The sequence below is a fragment of the Pinus tabuliformis genome, chromosome 1_1 (genome assembly GCF_031772625.1).
Source record: "Pinus tabuliformis cultivar Carrire ecotype Pingquan chromosome 1_1, CPIR1, whole genome shotgun sequence".
In the NCBI taxonomy this organism is placed as follows: Eukaryota; Viridiplantae; Streptophyta; class Pinopsida; order Pinales; family Pinaceae; genus Pinus; species Pinus tabuliformis.
Window position 1 is genome coordinate 739476969 of NC_142297.1, and position 22706 is coordinate 739499674.

Sequence of the window (22706 nt, forward strand, 5' to 3'; positions counted from 1 at the left end):
ATGCCCCATGTGTGGAAAGGAAGAGGAAACCATGAATCACCTCTTCAACACCTGTGACTCGGGAGACAGTTTATGGAAATGGGCAGAAAACATACTTCAAAAGACAGATAGGATCAAGAATTCTATTCAAGAACCTATCGAGAACTGGAGGAGTAATTTCTCCAATAATCAACTGGTTAACACCATTTGGAAGCTCAATCCAGGGTTTATTGCATAGTCAATTTGGAAAGAAAGGAATCAAAGAGTCTTCTTAAACGAAACTAGAAATTTAACCCACTCAACAGATACAATTTCTCTAAAATGTTAAGCAATTGGTTCTAGTCAAAGGAAGGATAGAACAAGACACAGACATCTCGAATGCAGACTTACGAATTTTGAAAGCTTTCAACCTTGACATGGGAAACTTCACTTCGTCCTCGAATTTTCGGCAGGAGATAAACGCCAGTATGAACACCTAGAAGCGGCCGCCTTCAGGATTCCTCAAACTCAATTTCGATGGAGCCTCTAGGGGAAATTCGGGACCGGCTGGCATTGGAGGGGTTCTTAGGGACATTGAAGGTGGAATTCAGTATATCTACAGTCAGGCTCTAGGGGGAGGAACTAACAATGAAATGGAGTTCGCTGCGCTGGAACAGGGGTTGAGAATTCTTTGGAATCTTCAAGCTGGAGCAGTTGTGGTGGAAGGGGACTCTCAGCTAGCGATTATGGCAGCAACGAGGATGTAATCAGAAGCTAAAGTGAGCAAAGCCACTCAACATTGGAGACTGGCCAAGGTGACAAAGAACATTGCCAAACATCTTTCATGGCTGAGAGGCTTAATCTTTCAGGCAGTTAGACGCAAAGCTAACACCGTAGTGGATCATCAGGCAAACTTTGGCATAGATAATCCCACTGTCACCATGGATAGTTGTTGGTAGGACATCACCTGCACGGAACTGAGAAACAACTATACATTTCTCTCGAGGCAGGACATTTTTAATGAAGGATAAGGCTAGGGGTACGAAGATCTTTGCAAGTAGTGGAGATTGATACCATCCAATTAAAAGGAAGTAAGGATAGAGGGTCGACAGGTGAAAGGAGTACACGAAGGGAAAAGACATTCAATGCACGAGCAGGCCGGAGCAGTTCCTAGGAGCTCCATGAACAAAAAGTATGAACTCCGTCAACACCCAATAAAAATAATAGCCACATGGCACTCTCCGGAAGGGCTCAAGCGGGGCAAATTTAATAACAAGGATTTGGACCATCAACAAAATTGTGATCCTCGGGGCAAATATAATTATGAAGGGACGTGCCAGCATAAGGTGACGAGATGGGGTGCCTCAAGCGCTTCATGGGCTCCCTGCTCTATATTTTCAGTCCCCAACCTCAAGAGCAATGCTTTGATCTCCGAAGGATTCCGGCATCTTATCAATTGTGCTCTCAGAAGGTGGCTTATCTCTGTTCTTTGTTTTAGGAGGATGGTGCGAGAAGGCAACAAAAATGCTTCGACCAACAAAGATCTACAGCAAGATCGAGAGGCTTACGAAACAAGAACCTTGCAGAAGGAAAAACGCAAAATAGAGGAGTTAGAAGCAATTGTTGCTGAAGAGGAAGAAAACCTGGAGGATAATGAGCTGGAAAAGGAAATGGAGTGGGTCCAGGATCCTGGCACGACAACTACGCAAGAAACTCAATGTGTCCGCACTCAGCCGGAGATGTGGTGTATGAAAATGATGTTAGCGAAATCTATCAGTATGCAAGGGGAGTATCTCAGTCAGGCTCGTCAGGCTCAGCAGGCTATTTCTGTCATTTCTGCGGATCACACGACGGTTTTGGAAGCTCTGGACTTCAAAATCAGCTCGCTAGAACAAAAATTCGGTAATATTTCCAAAAAGTTGACAGTGTTGATCAACCTTCTGAGGCATTCCATTTGCCAAGAAGCAGCAGCTATGGGGGAAGGGGCAGGCCGCAGAGGAGACTACGGGGACCAGTTAGGGGAAGCTTCCTTCCCAACGTTCGCCTCCGGCCGGCAGAGCTACTACTTCGGCGGGCCAGGTTTCCTCCACCAAGGATTATGTTGTTCTTGGGCTGTAAGGGGTCGCTTCGAGAGTCTTTGTGTGCTTTCATGGGTCATGTGTCAGCACTCTACTGTTTCGGTTTAGCGAGTTTATTTGCTATGTGTCAGTACTCTGTTTATCATTTTAACAGTCTGTGTCTTAGTTTTCCTTGCTAGTCTCGGAGGAACTTTGGTTGGTTGGGACTCTATTTTAACATAATTTATGATGGAATACTAGTTTTGTTGTCCCCAGCCTCTCTGTGTTGCCCTGCGTGGTGAGCCCTGGAGATTTTGTCAGTCTAGTTGGTTCTCAAAGGTTGCAACCAGGCAAGGAAGTCGATCTTTAGTCTGCACGAGCAGACCTTTTTGTAAAATATGTATTTTGTCTTAATATAAACTGCTGATTTACACAAAAAAAGAATTAATACGTAGATCCCAAGTTCGGCACGATGCATGGGAATAAATCAGGGGTTAAATTTGACGCCCGTATGCCCGTTTTTTGTTTTTTTACACGTGAAATATTACCACTTTGCAAATCTACACTACATCGCTGACTGGCCAATAATTTTTGAAAAAGTCAGATTGACAGGCATATTGAAAATTGACCAGTTTTTTTTATTTTTTTATATATATATATTATTATGTATACACCACATAATGCAGTTCGTTGTCTATGGAAATGTAACCAGCCATGATGAAAAGATTACATAGTTAAAGATGCAGGATGACGCAATAAATTTCAATTTTAAGCGTGAATGTCATCTCCACTTTCTATGCATCGTGAATTAATTGGGTTGTCTATGGAAACGTAACCAGCCATGATGAAAAGGTTACATAGTTAAAGCTGCAGGACGACACAATAAATTTTAACTTTAAGTATGAATGTCATCTCCACTTTCTACGCAACGTGAATTAATTGGGTTGGTGAGTAGTGACCTCCGAGCTAGTAGTTACTACACTACGGTTGCGAATACCTACTTCGATTGACCAAGTATATGCTTATAATTTTATAAAACAAATAATTTATTTTTTTAAAATTCGGTGAATTGAATATTCTTTTATTCGTTATATTTTTTAAACTAAAGCTAGTCTATTTTATTTTTTTATGACACTGGTGTGCTTTGATCTTGCTGTATTTTGAATTAATACTGAATTATTTGAATGTGAACATAAACAAAATCTTCGAACTTGCTCTATTCTGAATTAATACTAAATCATTTGAATATTAACCTATGTTCTTTCTATTTTAAATTAATATTGAATTGTTTGAACACCAGCACATAGTTGACATAATATAAAAGAAAATTAAAGTGTGATTTTGAATATATATATATATATATATATTTTCATGGTTTGTAGGTTTATAATGTGTTATGGATGTATATTTTTGTTTACTCTCATATCGATTTTTAAAAGTAAACCACTTAGAATTTCACTTCTTAAAATTTGAAGTTAGGTTAAGTGAGATAGCCACTCGCCTTCTACATTTTTAGCGTTGTATGTGGTTAAGATTTCTTATATATCATATATTTTAAGGAGTTTGGAAGTTTTAATGATGGTTTTAGTTTTGTTAATATGATTTTTAGAGGAAATATGTATTTTTAAACATTAAATTTATTTAATTTCATTTGAAAAGGTATATATTTATTTATTTATTTGTTATTAAAAAATGAAAAACTATTTTAATTGGAGGAAGACATGGTAGGAGCCGGGGAGCGGAGAAGTTAGGGTTGGAGTTGAAGACAGGGTTTTGGATTTAGGGTACCATGGTAGGGAGTGCAAGGGGGAGTGTTGCTCCTTCCTACAGCCAGGTAGTCATAGGGAGAAGTCAGAACGCAGGAAAGAAACATTTCAAAAAACCACTAGACAAGATCTCAGAAACCAGAAGTCAGGGGACATCTGGAAGAAGCGGAGATCAGGATCAGGAAAGGGATCAACAAGAAACGAGAAAAGAAAAGGAGATTGGAGGCAGTAGTGAAAAACCGGCTTCCAGAAAGACCACGGGAGTTTGCAAGCCCAAGTCAGGCATTATTCCTTGGGTCGTATTAAGCGACCCAGCGATACAAGCTCATAGAGATCATATGACGGAGCATGCAATCATATGCAAGTTCATGGGGCTATGGCCGACAGAAAGGGCTTTACATGTCTGGATAAGGAGCCATTGGAAGCCAAAGGGGGAAATACATTTACATCTGGGTTCTAAAGGTCTTTTCACAATAGTGTTCGCAAGCCTAGAAGACAAAGACAGAGTGTTTGAAGGGGGGCCCTATTTCTATGCTGCGGCAAGACTCTACATGCGGCCATGGATGATGAACTTTGTCCCGGAACGTGAAACATTCACTTCAGTACCGGTTTGGATCAGACTATATTCCCTTCCTCTGGATTATTGGTTGTTGGAATCTTTGAAAACCATAAGCAACAATCTGGGACATTTTCTAAAAATCTCAGAGGCAACTATGAAAGGGAGATATACCTCCTTTGCTCGAATATATGTGGAAATGGATCTATCTGGAGCCCTGCCGGAAGCGATCATTTTTAGAAGTATATGATGAAGAATGGGTGTAGATAGTGGACTATGAACATATACCATTCAGATGCCGCAAATGCCATGAACACAGGCTTCTATATAGAGGATGCCCTACAATCAACAGGGGAGATAATCAAAAAACCACTTTCGAGAGAGACCACGAGGGTTTACACAAAGTTGGGAGTAAAGGAAAAAGAGGAAATCGTCCACACAAGAAGGCAAATGAGGACAAACACACAAGACAAAACAACTTCAAGATCCTGGAGGAAGAAGAGGGGAACAAGGAGATAATCCAGGACATGGAGAATGTAACAAAAGAATAGGATAGGGTAGCTGACATGGAGGATATCACAGTAGACAACCAGCAAAAGAATGATATACCAAGCCTGATGGAGATAAGTAGGGACCAGGAGATGACTCCAAGTGAAGCAGGAACAGAGGACCAGGAATTACAGGAGATTCTGGATAGGGAAAATCTAGATCTAGAGAAATTTCTGGAACAAGGTAAAAAAAATAGGGGTGGACTCTCTATCAAAAGAGGGCTATGATAGAGTACAACAACTCTTTCTCTGGAGGTCACAAGTGAAGGGAGTGGGAGTCAAAAGAAATCATGAAAGCTAGGATCCAAGTGGGGTCAAGATGATGGAGAATCCTCAGGCATAATCTCCAAAGAACTCAGGAAGGAAAAGAGGAAGAAAGAGGCAGAATGAACTGCTGAACAAATGTGGAAAATTGTTGATCAACTCAAGTAAGATGAAAGATCTCACTAGTTATTCCTTTACTAATCTTTCTTATGAAGTTCACAACCTGGAACATTCGAGGAATAGGTAATAGAAGGAAACAAAGAAATCTTAGTAACAGAATGAAAGAAGAAATACCAGACATGGTTTTTATTCAGGAGATAGAATGTTCGATGGAAAATATAAGAGATATTCATAATAAGTGGTTATTCAATTGTGAGTATTTAGAGGTCAAGGCAAATCATTCAGAGGGGGGATTCTTATTTTGTGGGACCCACAAAAATTGGGAATTCTAGATGTTGAGGCATCCAAGAACTACCTTTCCCTAATATGTCAACCTATAGGGGACAAGGAGATATACATGATTACGAATTTTTATGGACCTCAAAAGCTAGTAGATAAGCTCAAGCTTCTCACTTCCCTGGAGGAACTTAGAGATAGACATCCCACTCTGCCCTGGATCGTTGCAGGAGATTTCAATATGATAAGATCTCTTTCGGAAAAAAAGGAGGCACTAGACAACTAGGCAGAGACTCCATGGCCTTCCAGAACTTCATTAGGAACATGAGGCTAGTGGACACTGAAACAATAAATGGAACCTTCACTTGGAACAACAAAAGGGGAGGGACCCATCAAGTTGCTTCCAAACTTGATAGATTCATGATTTCAGAGGACCTCTTTCTCTCAGGACCTACCATGACAGCCTCCATTCTGCCCTTTGGAGGATCAGATCATTGGCTTGTATAGCTGGAAGCCACCTTTATGGGCACTCCGAGAAACATACCTTTCAGGTTTGAAAATGCTTGGCTCTCACATCCTAATTTCACTAATAATGTCGAAACATGGTGGAGAGAGGAGTTGAATATTCAGGGTTCAAAAATGTATATGCTCCAGCAGAAACTTAAACATATAAAATCCCGTCTTAAAGTTTGGAACAAAAATGAATTTGGAGATATCTTCAAAGCCAAAAGAGAAACTGAACTGAAGCTCCAGGAGATCAATCAGATCATCATCACAGATGGCTTCATTGAAGAGAGGAAAAAATTAACTAACTCTCTGTAGGAAGAATGGGAGAATCGATGCTCACAAGAAGAAATTTTCTAGAGGCGGAAATCAAGAATAAAATGGATTAAAGAGGGAGAAAGAAACACAAAATTCTTCCACAAAAACACCATAGCTCATAGGGCACACAACATAATCACAAAGATCAAAGATTCTCAAGGCATTGAGCTAGTTTCTCACAGTGATATGGAATCGGTCCTTGTTTAGCACTTCTACAACATTGCAAAGGAGCCTCTAGACGATAGATCTAGGTTCATTGAACATTTCACTCAATATATCCCTAAGCTGGTTACTAGAGAGGACAACCACAATCTCAACATGCCAGTTTCGGAAGAGGAGGTCAGTGAAGTGATTAATGAAATGCAGAGTGGAAAAGCATTAGGCCCGAATGGATTCAATGTAGACTTCTTCAAGGCCTGTTGGAAAACTGTCAAACATGATATTCTCGAAGTGGTGGAAGACTCAAGAAGATCCAAAAATATACTAAAGGCTCTGAATGCATCCTTCATTGCTCTGATCACAAAGCAAGAAAATGCCATGACTCCGGATGGTTGCGGCCCATAGCCTTATGTAATGTGGTGTATAAAATTATCTCCAAAGTAATAGCCAATCGACTCAAACCACTGCTACGCTCTCTCATTTTGGAGGAACAAACAAGCTATGTGGAGGGAAGAAAAATCCTCAACAATATCATCGAAGCTCATGAGGTGGTACACTCTCTCAAAAGCAACAAACTGGCTGGCATGATCATTCAGTTGGACCTCGCGAAAGCCTATGACAAATTGAGCTGGGCTTACATAAGAGCAATTCTAAAAGCCTATGGTTTTGATCAGAAGTGGATAAGATGGGTCATGGAATTAGTTACCTCAACCAGTTTTTCCATACTGCTTAATGGAGCTCCTTCAAGGACCCTCACTCCCTCTAGAGGGCTCAGACAAGGAGATCTGCTTTCACCGTTCCTTTTCGTCCTCATGATGGAAGGGCTTGGTAGAGCAATTAAGATGGAAAATGCTGAAGGAAGAATTCAGGGTATCAAACTTACCGCATATGGAGAGGCAAACACTTAGCAACAATTTGTAGATGATACTATGTTGCAGGGAATACCTACCGTCAGGGAGGCCAGAGCAATCAAAAATATCTTAAATGACTTTGCTATGGCAGCAGGCATTGAGGTAAGCCTTAAAAATCCAAAGTTTTTTCTTTAATACTAATATTTCAATTCAGAGAATTATTACCAGAATTCTTGGATTTCAAAGAGAACAACGACCTTCCAAATATCTTGGCATTCCTCTTACTGACAAGCCGCTAAGCAAGAAAGTGTGGGAACCCATTTTAAATAAATTGCAGGACAAGATTAAAAAAATGGACATGCAAATCACTAAATCTTGCAGGATGCCTTGTTCTCACACAGGTGGTCTTGCAGGCCATTCCCATTTTTATGTTTTCAACTCTTCCTACTCCTCAAGGTATTAAGAAGCTAATAAGAAGCATTCAAAGGGAATTTTTGTGGGGCAGAGGGGAAGATAAAAAGAAGTGGGCTTTAGTAGCCTGGAATAAGCTTTGTAAGCCCACGAGCCATGGTGGTTTGGGGCTTCATACTCCTGAGACCCTCATTAAAGTCTTGGGAACCAAGCTTTGGTGGAGATGGATTAAGGAACCGAATGCCTCTAGGGCTAAGCTTTGGAAACAAAAATATGCCAAGCTCTGGCAGGAAAAGGACCATATTAGAATGACAGGGAAAATTAGGGGCTCCCATATTTGGAACCTTGCTTGGGATAATAAAAACAATGTTCAGCACCATTTTTTTTTGGGAAATTCGGGCAGAGGATCTTGCTCGATTTTGGGAGGATAACTGGAAATAGGAAACCAACCTTTATAGGGATGAATTTGCAGATCTCAAAAATGACACAGAAAACAAAGGTATGGTTTTGGTAAAAGACTTCTGGGATCAGGGAAGGAACAATGGAAAATGGAGGGAGTAGAAGGATCTAGGATACAGTGATGAAAACCAGCCGAAAACCAAGGCAGAAGCCCTCACCCAGGAGCTCGAGCATAGAAGGATTCTTGTGTCTTCCTCAATGGATCAATTAAGATGGGGAAAGAACATTGAAGGTAACTTTAACCTCAACGAGGCCAAATGGGAAGTCACGGGATTTAACTTTGTGAATCATGATCATATCTAGAAGAAACTTTGGTAAAGTCTGCATTGGATGAAAATAAAGCTTTTCATCTGGCTAGTGCATCAAAGGAAGATCTTAACTTTGGAGAATCTCCTCAAGAAAGGCTTCATTGGTCCTTCCAGGTGTTACTTTTGTGGCGCGCATGAGGAGACAATTGAACACCTTCGCAACCTCTGCCCTTTCACTTTAAAGGTGTGGGACTGGGTGGCTGCTATCTTCAGACAATCTGATAGGGACAGTCTTAGCATATCCAACACTCTAAAGAATTGGAGGAAGAACTTCTCAGGGAATGAGATAGTTAATAAAGCCTGGATTTTGGTTCCAGGTTTTGTCATCTAGCATGTGTGGAAAGAATGCAACAATGAATCTTCAAAAACAAAACTCACATGCCCCAACACATAATTGAGCAAATTCTAAGGCAGCTCAAAGACACAGTTAGAAGATTGTTGAGGACCCTTCCTAAAGACCCTCCCCTGCCCCATGAGGAGAGAATTTTACTTCACCTAGGGCTCCAGTATATTAATCCTCTGGGAATAATGAAGACAGTGAACCTTCTAAACACGTGTGCTACCAACTGGAAGCCTCCTCCTCATGGTTTCTTAAAAATCAACATTGATGGAGCAGTGAAGGGAAACCCAAGATTAGCGGGCTTTGGGGGTGCCATAAGAGACGATCAGGGACAAATACAGATGATCTTCCATGGCCACTTGGGGAAGGCTACAAAAAACATAGCTAAGCTCATGGCATTAGAGCAATGCTTGGAAATCTTGGTGAATTCAGGTTCACACAATGTTATAATTGAAGCGGATTCAGAATTAATCATTAGAGCGGCTAAGAAGATTAGTAATGACACCTCTCCAGATAAAGTGTCAAAGCACTGGAAGCTCTTGCAGGTTTTTTACCGCATCTATTCTCACCTGCGAACCCTCAAAACTGTCAGATTTGCTCATGTGAAAAGGAAGGCTAATATGTTAGCGGATCGGTTGGCGAATGAAGGAGTCACAAATAGGGACAGGGATTCTAGGTATGCTTGGGATTCGCTTCCCCCAGGTAAATTGCGGGAGGATTGTCTATGTAACACTACCCAGGATATGGAACTTTGGACCAACAGGGAGGATCAGAGGAACCCTGAAGACCAGCGGGAGGTTAGAGGACTCCATACAATCCAACCCGCCATGGTTCAGTGACTTTCCAAGGTCAGGATTCCATTTTATTAAATGAAGAATGGTTTGACTCGAACTGTTCCATTTTATACATTCATTAACTTTAAAATAAGTGTGAACTAAAGAGTTGAAAATTTATATTTATTTAAAAGTATGATTATCAGATATGATAATATATTTGGCAATTTTTAAATAAAAAGTTAATAAAGACAAGAGTGTAAGACATATAGGTTATATATTTGAAATTGGTTTAAAGATAATAATTTGGGTGGTAGCTAGTGTGTTTAATTCTGATTTTACTTGCAGTTGGTTGGGCCTAGAAAATACATAATTTCATTGAAAGTAATAAAATACATTAAAAGTAATAAGAGGGTAATCAAAAGGAATATTAGTTTTGTTGAAAATGTTATTAGGCCCAAACTACATTTGTTCTCGAAGTAAGATCTAAAACTAAATTTTGTTGCCTAAGAATTAATCTTCCCCAAATAAAATAAAAAGAAACCTAAGTTATTTCAAATAACAAGATTTTCCCTGAAAAATAATAATAAATCTATTAACTAAAACATGCAAATAACCATTTACATTACTTATTAACAACTAAATATAATGATTTTTGTCAACATAAAAAATGTCAGTTTTAATAATAAATAAAAATATTTAAAATATATATATATATATACAACAAAAATATGGAAAAAGTTAAAATAAATAATATATTATTTAAAACAGTGAAAGCACTAATCTGCATATAACATATCGACCATAAAGAACTTTATCATCAATCAAACTAATATTAATAATCTTGATATTAATAATGTCAAGTCTATATATTCACTCCACATAACTTCAATATTCGATCTCTTCTTTCAATTTCAAATTCTAAATGATGGTATTTCTTCCACGGATTCAACACTAAGCATGCGAATTCAAGAATGAGTTGTCTTTTCCTACCCGTTATCATAAAATAAGATATTGAACCAAGATTTTAATGTGCCTATTCACATTTGGAACCTATAATTGGACATCCATATTTTGTGATAGGATAATCTTAGCACTCCCACGTCCAGTTGCTTATGAGTACTATAGACTCTAGATGTTGTCAAGTCAAGTTGTTTAACATCAAACATCACATTATTGTATAGCTATAAACCCTCAACCTATTTTGTTGTTTCACATCAAACATCACATTATTGTATAGCTATAAACCCTCAACCTATTTTATGGGCCTTTAGTTTAGTTTATTAAATAAGTTTAAAGATATAGACCACATTTTATGAGAGTACATTTTTACTTTTTGGCTCATTAAGCTATGCATTGAGCAATATCTGCATTTTTATAGCCAATCAAATTATAGAAAAATAAATTAAAATAATGTCAAAAAATAATAAATTTCAATACATAAAGTTAAATTATGAGAAATTGACAAAAAATTTCACTCAACCCCAAAGTAATATGAGTTTGATCATAAACTGAATGCAATATCCTCTTGCTTACAGCAAAGATAATAATGTTAATATCTTACTTGCTGACAAAATAATACTTAATTTGGATCAATTAAAATAATAATAATAATAATAAAACTAATAAATTATAATCAATCATCTGATAATGTTGGGTCATTTACTTTTGATATAATAATTTAGATTTTAATTAAGTTTATGTAAATTTTTTATTATATAATTATTTAATAAATATTTTTTAAAAATTTTATAATTAAAAAATGAGAATTATTATAATTTTAGGAAAAAAATTTTTAAGAAAAACTTTATAAATTATATGTGTGAAAATATTTTTTTTTGGTTAAACATGTCATTTAAATGTGTATTAGTTTTTTATATGGTTAATGATGATGATTAATAAATTATTATGATTGCAAAATTTATAAAGATAATTGAAATTATATATATATATATAAAATTAATTTTTATAGATAATGTGAATCGTGGGATGATTCACACTTTTAATGAAATAAATTAAATAAAGAAACATCATCTCATACTTTTAATGAAATAAGTTAAGTGAAGAAACATGCATCGTGTGAAAGGAATCCTGTCTTTGAGGATATGTATCCTCAGAATTTGACTTTAAATGGGAGGATGTCAAAATATAAATGAAAGAAAATGTTAAAAATTGAAATTAGTTCATTATTAAACACGAGTACGTGGAAATATAAATTTGTGTGAAAAAAAAAATGAACACTGGTTTCCATTGACTTTGACTTTTAGTTAAAAATAGAAAACAATTATATAAATATAATTTTTAGGATCTAAAATTTTGTAGTGATTAGTGATTGATAATAATGGATGGTGGAGGAAGATCCATATGAAATGCAATTGGCGGTTATCACAAACCTTCAAGGAAGCTGATGATTCTAAAAATATCAAATAAATTAAACAATTGTGCGGAATGCAGATGCATGTCACCATTTATCTATTAATAAAGACTGGTGTTGTCATCCTTTGTTCTTTTCATTAGGGTTGCACGTTGTTGATAAAGAATGCGAAACCCATTTTGTTTTAATTACAAATTATATTTTATACAAAAGTAAAATATTAATAAGTTATTATATTTTATTGATATAAAATTACAATGTAGTATTTATAAAATGGTTGAAAAATTAGAATGGATAGGGATTAAATTTTTAAAGTTGGAAATATTTTTTTTAATATAAAATATTTTAAAATAATTTTATTTTATTATTATTATTATTATTTAAAATTTTATCTTTATTTATATTTAATAAATTGACATTAAGATAGATTTATGGATTTATATTAATATTTTATAATACTATTTATATTATATATATATTTTTAAAGAATAGATATGTACCAGTTCATATAAAAGGGGTTGTGGATTTTATTATATTTGGTTGTTGCAAGTGTTTATGTCACTTTATTGATCATGGAATTAAGTCTATAAAAGGTTAAAGATTATCTGAATATTGCAGGTGGCATACAGAGGTATAGAAGGGTTTAAAGGAGAATTCTATCACATTGGCAAAGTTGGGGAAGGGGAGGGGGATTAACAATATTGATAGCAAGTTGACCATTCTAGCCAAGAGATCAACCAACATCTCATATTCCTAGAATGAGGGTCGTGACCAACCGGCGTAGATGCTTGGAAATTCAACTCACTAGTTGTTATGACTCACTTGTTTTTTTGCTTGCAACAGTAGTAGTCTTTTTTTTCTTCTAATGTCAATGCATGTCAAGGTCTACCACATCTAGTCGTTTCTATAAGTTTATAACTAGAAAATGATCTATAAGAGGTCTTAGCAACCTCACGACTCTGAGCTTACGTTATTGATCTAGTTTCCTTCCCATAAATCAATATCATAATTTTTTTGATCTATTTAATTATCATTTGATTTTAATACAAAGTGCCTAACACTTTTATATATATATATATATATATATATATATATATATATATATATATTTTATTTTTTAATAAGATAGTAAATAACATAAATTATATATAGTTTTGAAAACAATATATTGTAACTATTGATACCAAATTTAAACATGTTAATTCAAAAATTTGATGTTTATATATATGATATTTTTTAGCATGTTTAATACCTTTTTATTTTAATTTTTAAGGTGATCTGTATATATATGTGTTATAAAAAATAGTTTATCTAGTATTTTCTTCATTTTATTGTGTTGAGCTAAATCACTTGTCCAAGTATTTGAGGAATAGAGTTACTAGGTTTTTCTTTCCCTCAATCATCCAAAAAATTGAGAACCTAAATCCCACACCCTAGGCTAAGTTATTTTATTCCCTTAGATTGTTTGGATTTAGTATCACTAGAAGGAAACCTAAGTATCTGTATCATAGACTATGTATGCCCTAGAATGAGAAATCACATCTTTCTCTCTTGTGGCATTATTTTAAAGTATAAAAATCACTTCTTATTATTCACAGTAAATTAGATTAAAGTACCACAAAATATTACATTTTTTAGCACTTAATGACTTGTTGATGTATGCCCTAGGATTAAACATTGTGTAGAAGTACATTAGAGAAGCAACATGAAGTTGTTCATGCATTTTCTACCATTTTATAGTGATAGCATGAATGTTTTATTTGTTGCTCTATGCTTTATTAACCATCAAAATTTGTTGTAACTTTGTCCCTGATTTTCTCTCTAGTTTAGCCTTCATTTCACATAGTTAATTCACAATTTTCATGGCCGAATTTGTTGTTGTCATAAAGTATTGTTTTTATGCAACTGTTTGATTTAAAACCCTACTTTATATCAACATTGAGTATTTTATTGATTTTATCTGTTTCAGAAACCTATTTGAAACTTTTTAGATCAATCATAGCCTTTAGATTGACTCATAGTTCCCTTGAACCCAAATCTAGAACTTAATCCTTCATCCATCTCAAACCCTAATTTTCCATACCTTTATTGGGTGAATCTATGTTGTAGGATCCTTAGGGGGCACTTAACTTAAGATCCTTCGGTTACTTTATCCCTAAGCACTACTAGGGAAGACTCCCTTGTGTTGGATTATGTCCTTCACTAAATAGAGGTGAGTTGTTGTTGAGGTGATAGTGATGATACTCTCATGTGTTGCACATTATCTAGGTCACCTAATGAGGCTTTGCACTAGGGGCTAGATTTTGTTGCAATAGGACTTGCATTTATCATTGTTGTAAAACCTAGCCAAGAAGGGAGAGATTTATTATGAGTGCATGGACTCAAATCCATAGATCACCAGAAATTGATTAACAAAACATAGTAGGGGATTTCAGGCGAAGAGGTCAAGAGGATATCATAGAGGCTTTGGAGTGACAATTTGCAAACCTACCACTATTCACTGTGTGGTAAAGGTAGCTAAATACGAAAGGTTCTATCAGTGGATTGAAGGAAGTGTCATTCACTAATGGAGTCATTAAAGTTAGCCTTTTCCAAAAGGGTTTCAAGGAGGATATTGTTCTATTTTGGATTTGGATAAATACAATCAGATTGGAAGTGGCTTTAGAAAGATATATATCATAGGAATTACATTTAAAGTTGTATTATGATATAGAATTAGGATAGAATTTGAATGGAATGATTTCTAGTAGACGAGATTGACAACGGGCAATGACCTTAATAAGCAATCATAGTTTTTTCTAATGCCTCATGTTTTGGGCACATGATGAGTCTAATCTTGTTGTTGTTGTAAATAATTCAAACACTTGTTGTACACGAATTGAATTTATGTAATTATGTTTAAATGGTTGCATGATTGGCTGTACCTAACACCCCAAAGCTTTTGGCACAAGTTGTAAAGCCTAGCCTTAGGCAAGTTCAATTCCCTAGGTTTGTTGTAATCCTCATTATTCAAGCATATATGTTGTAGCATGGTAGCACACACATTCATCCCTATCATGCATAGAGAGGATGTAGGATGAAGTTGTGCAATGGATCACTTGGATAGGTACAAGGGTGGTAGGTGTACTCATATGCTAGCTTGCTGTTTTCAGATATGTTGAATCTTTGACTAAGGGGGAATGTGTGAAGTAATCTTATAATGTGAGATGGTTAGGACCAAGTCATTGTTAAGGAGGAATCTAACATGTCAATGAGCCATGTAGGTGAAAATATTTCATATATAATTGGTTAGTACAACAGTTGGCACCCATGTATCTCGACAAATGATTTTTTTTATATGGACATCAAGAAAATAAATATTAAGGGGGGTGTTGAAATATTATAATTACTCCTACTACTGAACGTTGAAAGCTCTAGATCTAGTTTTGTTATGGGCCCATGGTTTTGGTAACCCTTGTTATTTTCCCATTTTATTTGTTGTAATCAAGAAAGGGTTGTGAAGTCTACTGTAAGTTGTCGCAAGCGACCAATCTTAGCCAGAGTGGCCAAGGATATAGAAATGAAGTTGAGGTGAACCACAACTCATATACATGGTGGTTTTCATGTTATCAGTTACTTATTTATGTATTGAATAATTTTTATTCCTAACAAAAATATCTATTTATATTTATCTGTATGTATACTATATAACATATGTTTTTTTTTCACGGTAACTGGTGAATTGGTAACTTTATAGGATTATTAGTAGAAATGCCTAGGATCGAATCACAATAGGTGACACTATTCACCTCTATATCGAGATATTAAAATTTTCCTACCCCTTTAGGTTTATAGAAATTACTCATCAAGGTTTTCAACTTGTTCAATTTTTTTTTTTTGCACAAGTTAACATGTCTCTAGAGAATAGAACGTGGGTGGAAGGGGGATTAAACTCGAAAGCTACCATTCGAGCTATTGTCCTTTGACCTATATAACATATGTTGTAGTAAACATCAATGGTCTAAATCACATATCTCTAATCATCACCAATAACATCATTAATTAATACAATATCTATAACCCAAAAAAAAATAAAAGCTTAAAAAATTAAACATTCTATATCTAGAGTTAAATTTAATTCCATTCATACGCAAAACCTCATTAAATGTTACAACTTCAATAATAAGAAAAATGATATAAGTATATAAAAAAATTAAGCATTCTATTCTAGAGTTAATTCAATGTCAATCATCATGTGTCTATACACTTATCATCCCTATAGGTTCGTCTATAATGGCCTCATTACCATCATTGTTCGCTTAATCATAAATAATATTTGCTTTTACCTATTATAATATTTATAATTAGTTTATAAACCATAAATTATAAACAAGTCTATAATTTGATCATTCAAAATATATTTCACTCATTTACATCCCTGTTAAAGCTATTTCTAATTGATCTCTTGTATAAACCTAGTTTTACTTACCCAACTACATATCATAACATAACACAATTAATTCAACTTAGCCATAAAATAAAGTTGAACAATTCAATAATGAAAGCTTTAATAATTTAGTACTTATAATTTTAGCTTTAATTTGAATATATCCTTAGAGAGTCAAGTTTGTGTTGTCCAACTCTCTACAATCTAGTCTTGATGGCCTTTGATGCTTCTTTAAATCTATCAAAAGTTTTAAAAATATGTTAATAAGTAACATATCTAATTAGATAAAATGAAAGATTTATCTAGAACTAAAATAAAAAGTGATTTATTCACTTAGTGTTATATCATTACCTTTATATCTCTCCAACTTTCGATTTATTTTCTTCGTTTTTCAATTTTTCTCCCTAGCATCCTCATTAGTTCACTCACTTTTCTTTGGGAACCACTCAAGGACTCTCATAAATAGGTTCATGATGAAGATGTCTCATGTAGGTGGCATGTATTTTTCCACAAATACTTTTCTACCATAGAAGAAACCACCTTTTGGCTAAATATTGCCTAGAAAGACCCACCATGTAATTATTCAACTCTTTCTTCAAATCAAAGTCTTGGTGATTATAGCCAATTCTATGGTGGATGAAAAAATAGTTCAAAATAGAACTTTTTATTCCTTGAAAATTTAGTCATACATTATGATTAATTTAGAAATCAACATAAAATTATTGAGTTTACATCAAACACCAATAATTAATAATTAGTAATTACCAAGACTCTTTAAACTCTTTAATGGTACAAGTTCATCATCCATGTGTAATGTGATAAGTAACAACCCATTCCTATTGAAAATTATGATAGGCAAGGAATCAAGAGTAGTAGAAATGATACCATTAGTATCTTTACCACTAGATGAATGGGGATGTGACATGATATTCATAGCGGCAATAGTCAAGGAAACAATGGTGGTAGTGCTAAAATAAGAAGGGGTTAGTGTGCCAACAAATAGAGTGGGGATTTGTTGTGAGGGCTCTAATGGAAATTTTGGGTTTCAAGGATATGGTGTGGTTATCATGGAGTATGTTGTTCCTTGAGATGTTCTTGGCTAAGGAACCATGCCAAGGTTTCCAGTAATATTGAACTTTAAATATATTGACTTAATATTTTAAATCAACCTTTCATAATATCAAGGAAATAAAATTACAGGCCTAATCTGTACGTAACCTCTCAAATGTAATAGAAAATTTGAGAATAATATGAAAGTTATGAAAAACATGACAAAAATAGAAACACATGATAAAGTTTATTTGAATAACGCTTCAACTCCTATTTGGACAAAACACGTGCTAAGAAATTGAATTTAGTAGCTAACAAATGTATTTGATCAAAAGTATGAATTTCACTAAAATTATATAATGAAAGAGGAAGGTCACATTAATACAAATTATATCATTCATGAAATCTCACTTTCTCATCATAGAGACACATGTAATAGGGGACGTAGTGCCCAATTATCATTTTCAAGATTTATTCATAGAGGTTAAAAATCAAATACATATATTGAATATGTTTCTAATACACCAAAAAAGTACATGAATAGAGAGTTCACATAGTGTTACAATTAAAAAGGATGAATCTTCAACACTAATAAACTATTAGTGTCTAGAGTTTAGGACCTCAGTTGATTGCAATAAATATTGATCTCTTAGTATTGAGCTTTTTACTTGTTTTTATATGCTATTTAATACTAACAAAAATCAGTTGCTTTTAGCAACTTTTGTAGACCTAAACTTCTAAACTAGACCTCGACTACACAAAAATGTAGAATTTGACAAAAGTTGCTACTCGATGTTGACTCTCAATATGCTTATCTTTAAGGAGTTTTATTTGTTGAATCATCCCTATGAAAATTGAGCAAGTATCCTCCAATAATCATTAATGGTATAGTTTTTTATGGCCCTTAGTATTACAACAACAATGCTACACTTGTGAAATTCTAAGCTTTAAGTGCCAACCTAGGGTTCACACAAACTTAAGAGGTGTCTTGCACTATATGTGCAACGTGCACTTCTTCTCCCTCCACAATGCAACTATTGATCTATCAAATGAAATAAAATGTCCCTTGGGTGATTCGGTGAAAATGTGGAGTTATTTCATGGTCAATCACTCAGTGAAAGTAAACTCTTACTAACTTCAAATTGTAGGAAAATAATTGCTACTAGAAAAAGATTTGCAGGAAAGTAAATGATATTTCTAGTTTGTAGGAAGAAAGGACTATTTCTAATTTCTAAAAGAGAAATGCCTTGATCTGGAATTTATCTAGGACAAAGAATTAAAGGTATTACAAACTCATGTGCATGGATGTGCCTATGTTACTTTATGCAACGGATCAATAAGATTGCGAAATACATATACACTGAGGCAGTTAGAGAAAACATAACAGACAAACATGTAAACACAACAAGTTTAATAAGGAGTTCACCCAATGCTCTTGGGCTATGTCTCCTGGTCCAGCCTTTAGTGGTGGCCTCTCTATTATGTTTTCAAAGCAGAGTTTTTACAATAGTGAGCTCAATTTGAGTCTCACGCAACAGATATAAATCAGTAGCATTGGACTTGGATCCCCCAAGTCTCTGGAGTACACAAACTCTCCTTACTAAAACTCAACCTCTATTTGTCATAGTAGTATGAGCCCAATCTGAGACTCATACATGACAGGCCTATGCCGAGGAGTTCGCTTGAACCTCTCAAGCCTTCTCTGGAGTACACAAACTCTCTGACTCTCTCTCTGGCTCTGTCTGGCTTGATGCTGTCTTCAGGTCAGCTCAGCTTCTTCTCTCTATTCTCTGCTCTTAGCTTTCTGCGTCTAACTAACTCCTCTTCTGATTTTGTCAGTTCATGGCTTTAAAGCCAGTCTGCTTTCTGACTGTTTGTTTCCACTTCCCGGCATTCTGCTTCTCCTGCCTTCGTCCGTTCGAATTCCTCTGCTCTGCATCATCATCATCACTGTGTAACGCCTCACAGGGAGGTGGCCACCCGTTTCATAACGAATTGAGTGTCATTTCTCTTGGAAATGTTTAAACTGTCATTATTTCCATTTAACTCCCAAAATGTCTGCAAATATGATTCCTCTACCAACTCATCATTCATGCCGGACTTCAAACTTTATACAACTCAGCCTGTTTACCTCGTTGAATCCAGTCATCCGTCAAGTCAAATTTCTGTCGTCGATCTGGAGCTTTCAAATGCTACAGTCTCCGTCCATATTGGGCGAGTAAGTAGCTTGACGTTCACCCGTCTGATGTGAGCGGTTTTCTCTTTCTTCTGCAGGACGCGTGGCACCCAGTGTGTGGCATCGGGTGGGACTCAGTTGAAATTTCTTACCACTCGAAGCCCTTCCGATATCCTGCCGGTTTTGGTGTGGGACTTGCCTCTGACGGAATCGGAAAATTTCATACGGTTTTTGACTTTTCGGGTCCAGGTCGCTCGGGGCTTTTTCTTCTCTAAGGGGTTTGCCCGAAGATATGCGATTAGAGATTGTCTCTAATCACATATCAGAAACCTCCCCCGTTTCTCAAAAATACCTCATGTTTCGTTGTTTCGTGACAATGCGCGTTACCATGGGCCAACGGTCTGCGCGCTTGACCGAGGGTCCTCGTTGCTCCGCGCTGCTCACAAATTACAACTATTCCGAGGGTATTCTTGATAAGCTCAAACTTTGTAAGTCCGTGAAACTTTGGCATGAATTTTACAGAGTTATGAAAACTTAGAGAGTGTTTTAGGATCCAATTCGGATCATGCCTATTCTACCTTAGAAGAATGTAAACCTTAATACTACTTTAGGAATAATAACACTAACAAATCGAATTCAGAAATGCTAGAAACAAAAATCATTCCTGAAGAGAACATTCTTCATTTCCTTAACTCTCTTATTCACCAAACCACATTGAAAAGTGTGATTTTATGAGTGGATAGATGAAATATATATTAGCATGAAGGAAAATGACAAAAGAGAGGGTTTCAAGACTATCTTACAGGAAACCCTCTAGTCCTACAAGAAAGTGTGCAAAAGAATTACAGATGTGAGATTAAATAAGTAACTCAACACTTTGGAAGCTAAAAACTCTTAAAGGAACCTATTTATTCCATGTATAATTCATAAGAACAACTAAGGAAATAAAAATTGCTAAAATACCAATATTTTATAAGAAAATGTAAAGCATATCATTCACTAAACTATTGCAACATGAAAAGAATGTTATGAAAGTCATGAAAAATAATCATGTAAATGATGAAGCAATTGGTACACAAGGGTCTTTGGAGCTCCTATGGGTTGGCCCTCCCTAAGGTTCTCAGAGACCTACTACACTCGCAACACTAGCTTCCTTGAAAGTAAAACTACTTTTCCATTAACTTGAATAAAAAATGTGAGTCTAATTATGAAAGCTTGAAAAGTTGCATAGCTAAAATGAATGCAGTAGCAATGTTATCTCCCCTCTTGAGACTTAGAATTGAGTCTCTCTTATATAAAATAATGGGGGAACAACCTCCTTGAAGGGAGGTTTATTTACCCACAAAAACCTTGAAATTAAGGGGGTTGTCCCTCAATTTTCCACAAGGGTTCTTTGTTTTATCTTAAATGCAACAAGGTGGTTGAAGTTGAGCTTTACTATAGGAGGGGATATGATCCTTATAATATATCTCCATTTTTTGTAACATAAATCCTTTCACTCCTAATCCCATATTAAGGGTAGATGAAGGCGTTAATATCATTAACTTGACCTCCATAGCCCTGCATGGAAATGGGGTCTAAAAGTTTCATCAATTTTCAATCTTTTCAAGACTCAAAATAAATATCACTATTTCATCTGGCTTATAGAGAGCTTTCTGATGATATAATTTTTTTTGAAAACTAAGATCTAGATCAGAAGATATGGATGTATGAAGTCAATTAATTAACGTCTTATCAAGTTAGCATTGTGCCGCCATGTGACGCCCACGTGGTCGCCCTCGACCTTTCATGGGAGGTCCATGTCATCCTACATGTCCATGTGGAATTTTATGTGTGTGTAAACCTATGATATATGCCACGCCACCCACTTGGAAAATTTACGATGTACACCCAACAGAGGGATCAACGACATAGATGAAAATGAACGACCCCCTCCCCCCTTGCTGACGTCATGAGGGTGGGGGGTCCCTTAGTTGATGCTCCACTCCTTTTCATTCTATAAATTGAATGGTGGTCATTGGCCCAACAAAATCGACAACACGAGGGGGAGGGGGTCTGGAGAAAGGAGGGGGTATCTCAGCTATAGTTCTTCCCCTCCATAACCATGTCACCACTTAGCCACATAATCATGCTATGCAGAAGACCTTGCAGTCACCATGTAGACCTCTTGGCCACGCCAGTCACCTTATCATTCTGCCAAGCACGTCCTTCCATGTAGGTACAAAACTCCTTTTCCATCATATGCCAGGAATATCTCTGTCCCCTAGAACATAAAATTCCCTGGGGTTCTCTCACTGTGCTCCTCCTAAAACCATGAGGTGACATTACATCCTAGTCATGTTTATGTCATCCTATCCATGTGTCCACCTCCAGGTGTGCCACGTGTCACCCATTTTTGGCATACATGGACCCTCTAAAAGGTTGAATTCGATTTCCATGTGGCATGCTACTGTTGTACCACATCAACCTGGTTCCATGTTAATGTCCACATAGTTTAGGTCTCATCAGGTTCTTTCCTACTCGAAATAATTTACCTTAGGAATTTAGCTGTGTCCCCCTTTCAAAACCACAAGGATGACGTCACTCCCTTGTCATGTTGATGTCACGTTATTCACATGGCCTCCTCTGGGAGTGCCACATGTCACCTAATTTAGGGCCACTTGTCCCCACCAGAGTGTACACATCAAAGGACACATATTCTAGGTCCCACCAGTCTCTTGCCCTTATGAATAATCAAATTTTTGTTAACTATTGAAATATTTTTCGTCTCGTGACGTGAATACACTAGGACGTAACTTCCCCCGAGGTTTTCTCTAGGTGCAAATGGTCTCCATTTTAAAACACCGGGGATCGGTATTTAAAGTGGTGGTTCTGACCCATGGCCGTATGGGCCCTCTAATATACTATTGGGGATTCTTCGTGAAACCCTCTCTCTCTCTCTCTCTCTCTCTCTCTCTCTCTCTCTCTCTCTCTATATATATATATATATATATATATATATATATATATATA